Source organism: Microtus ochrogaster, chromosome 7, assembly GCF_000317375.1.
Source record: "Microtus ochrogaster isolate Prairie Vole_2 chromosome 7, MicOch1.0, whole genome shotgun sequence".
In the NCBI taxonomy this organism is placed as follows: Eukaryota; Metazoa; Chordata; class Mammalia; order Rodentia; family Cricetidae; genus Microtus; species Microtus ochrogaster.
In genome coordinates, this window is record NC_022014.1 from 61,241,109 (window position 1) to 61,244,779 (window position 3,671).

The 3,671-nt window shown below is 39.1% G+C and overlaps 1 protein-coding gene across 1 annotated transcript in view; it reads right to left on the reverse strand.

Annotated features, from left to right (window-relative positions):
- The window catches only part of Usp32 (ubiquitin specific peptidase 32), a 127,109-nt gene that overhangs the window by 95,403 nt on the left and 28,035 nt on the right, over positions 1–3,671 (reverse strand). The window lies entirely within an intron of this gene.

Consider the following 3,671-nt stretch of genomic DNA (forward strand, 5'->3'; position numbering starts at 1 on the left):
CCACAGAGAAACCCTGTCTCGAAAAACCAAAAAGTAAAAAAATAAAAAAAAAAACATAGCTCCTCTTAGCCAGATGAGGGCATATACTTATAATCCCAGTATTTGGAGGCTCAGAGAAGAAAGGAGTCTGAAGACAACTTGAGCTACATGGCAAATTCTAGGCCATGTCTTTAAAAACAAACAAAACACTTTTACTCCCAGAGGCAAAGGAATTTCTGAGTTCGAAGACAGCCTGTTCTACATGGTGAGTTTCAGGACAGCTACAGCTACCTAGGGAAACCAACCTTGTCTCAAAAACTAATAAATTAATAAATATAAAAATAGAGAGGGACTGAGCAGTGGTAGTGCATGCTTTTCATCCCAGCATTTGGGAGGCAGATGCAGGCGGATATCTTTGAGTTTGAGGCCAGCCTGGTCTATAAGAGCAAGTTCCAGGGCAGGCTCCAACGCCCTGTCACAAAAACAAGATAGATAGATAGATAGATAGATAGATAGATAGATAGATAGATAGATAGATAGATAGATAGATAGATAGATAGATAGATACATAAATACATACATACATACATACATACATACATACATACATACATACATGATCTTCTAGTTCCTAAGAACAAGCAAATAATTCTTTCAGCTAAGTAGCTAAGTAAAGGAACAATGACATTTAGTCATAATTCTAATATTCTCAAATCGAATCTGTAAAATAAGAAATCAAAATTCCTGACCAAATGTTTTCAGAAGACAAAATCTGAGGTTGGCCTGGTGGGAGTGGTGCACTGCTTTAATCTCAGGACAGAAAAAAGGCAAACCCCTGAATTCAAGACCAGCCTGGTCTACAGAACGAGTTCCAGATTAGCCAGGATATACAGAGAAACCCTGTCTAGAAAATCAAACAAAAATAAAAATCCTGGAGCTGGAGAGATGGCTTAGCAGTTAATAGTACTTGATGCTCCTTAAGAAGACTCCAGTTCTATACCTAGCACCTGTACTGTGTCTCACAACCATCTATAACTTCCGTCTCAGCGGATCTGACACCTTTTCTGGCCTTCTTAAGCACTGAACAAATCTGACACACAATCATACCTGCATGTAAAACACCCATACACTTAAATTTTTTATTTTAAATAAAAAGACAAAACGTTAATATATGCACACAAATTTCTGGCCAGGGGAAGCAGAAAGTAGCATATGTGTAAGCCAAATGGCATTAAATTCTGGCATCAATGCTTTTGGCACTAACATATTCATTTCCTTTGTATCAAAAGTACATTATTTGTACCATGAGTACAAATGTATCTTGTAGAGAACAATTTCCAAGTTTAGATTCTTGCCTGTCAGGTGACTCACAATCTTATCTGTAATTCTTGTTCCAGGGAGAGCCAATGCCTTTGGTCTCCTTGGGCACCTGTACTCACATGCACAAACCTACATGCAATATTTTTAATCTAATTATGAATATATATTATATCAACATATACTAATATATAATGAATATAAATTCAGAACCAGGCTGGAGAGTTAAAAGCATTGTTACACAATTAAGAGGAAATTATGATCTCAACAACCATACAGTAAGCTAGGTGTGGTCCCATACCCTTTGTAGAGGATCGCTGGGGTTACTGACCAGAAAAAAATGTTGAGGTCCTGATTCAGTGAGACCCCACTACAAAAGAATAAGGAAGGAAGTGATACAAAAAGGTATGTGACACTCTCCCCTGGCCTCTGCATACACAGAAGTACCCCTAAACACAAGTAGGCGTATACTACATATCTACCCCCACACACACAAATACCAAAAGAAAATATTTTTTAAAATTACACATCCCATTACTTTAGGCATTTAAGACTTCTTTCACTTTGTACAACAACCTGTCTAAAGAGACAAAAGGGCTTGTGAGATGGCTCAGTGGGCAAAGGCACTTGCTGCAAAAGTCTGGTAACCTTAGTTTGATCTTGGTAGTAATGCAAATAAAGGCAGACGTAGAGAATCAATTCCATAAAGTTGTTCTCTGACCTTGACACAAGATTTGGAACATAGGCTACATGCCAACACATATCATGCACAGGCATTGTCTTTGTTTGGTTTCTATTATTGTGATAAAAATACCCCAACCAAAAGGAACTTGAAGAAAAGGGTTCCTCTGGCTTACACTGCATCATCAAAGGACGTCAAGACAGGAACTCAGGGCAGGAACCTGGAGACAAGACCTGAGACAGAAATCACGGGGGAGCTCAACTTACTGGCTTGCACCCATGGGTTACTCCATCTAATTTTTTTTTATATAACTCAGGACCACCTGACCAGGATAACATCATGCACACAGTCCCTCCATATCAATCATTAATCAAGAAAATCCCCGGGGCTGGAGAGATGACTCAGTGTTTAAGAGCACTGGCTGCTCTTCCAAAGGTTCTGAGTTCAATTCCCAGAAACCACATGGTGGCTCACAAGCCATCTGTAACAAGATCTGGCGCCCTCTTCTGGCATGCGGGCATACATAGAGGCAGAATGTTGTATACATAATAAATAAATAAAATCTTTTTTTTAAAAAAAAGAAAGAAAATCCCCTCATGCTTGCCCACAGGTCAATCTAATGGGAACATTTTCTCAATTGAATTTCTTTCTTCCCAGATGACTTTAGCATGTGTCAAGTTGACAAGAAATTAAGGCACACACAAACAGTAGTAATAAACAAATTAATAAAAGAGAAATTAATAGTCTTCAATATTAAGTGTTCAATATACAATCCCAATGGAGGCACAAGATGGTTGCTTTGGCTCATGCTAGAATAAACAAAGAGGGCTTCTAGATTCAGGGGAGGATTACATTAATTTTTAAAGGTGAAGCCATGTAAAAGAGTCAAGAGCAAGCCAAACAGAACACTTTACTTCAAAGTGTGGGCTTCTATTATATGCTACTACAGCAAAAAAAAGGTAAGCTTAAACAAGATGATAATAATAAGATGATAAAAAGAGGGATGATAAACCTACAACTGTGAAGATTGAATTACAGTTACTCTACTCTGCCACCCAAAAGGGAGGGTACAATCAGCTAAAACTCAGACAAACTCTGGGCCAATTAGAAAGAAGACACCAAGCGCAGAACACACTCTGAAAAAGAACAACCAGGGAGCAAAAAGCGGACCACTATTACAACAGGAAGGCCAACTAAGTTTGGGATATACACAGACAGAAAAATTGGTAGACGTGGAAACAATCTAAAAATCACAAGGCTTCCACAATTGGAAACTTGTAGGAAGGCAAAAGTATTAAGTCAAAATAAAAGTCAACTCTATTAAAAGACCTGTGGAAACTTCAGGAAATTACATTTGCTTTTTAATTTCTTGAATTAAAGCTTAGAAAGGTTTGCTAGGAGTCCTCAATATAATCAAAACATTGAATAAAATAAAAAATAAAAATAAAACTGAAGCCAGGCAGTGGTGGCGCATACCTTTCTTTAATCCCAGCACTTGGGAGGCAGAAGCAGGCGGATCCCTGTGAGTTAGAGGCCTGATCAACAAGAGCTAGTTCCAGGCCGGGCAATGGTGGCGCACGCCTTTAATCCCAGCACTCGGGAGGCAGGGGCAGGCGGATCTCTGTGAGTTCGAGACCAGCCTGGTCTACAAGAGCTAGTTCCAGGACAGGCTCCAAAGCCACGGAGAAACCCT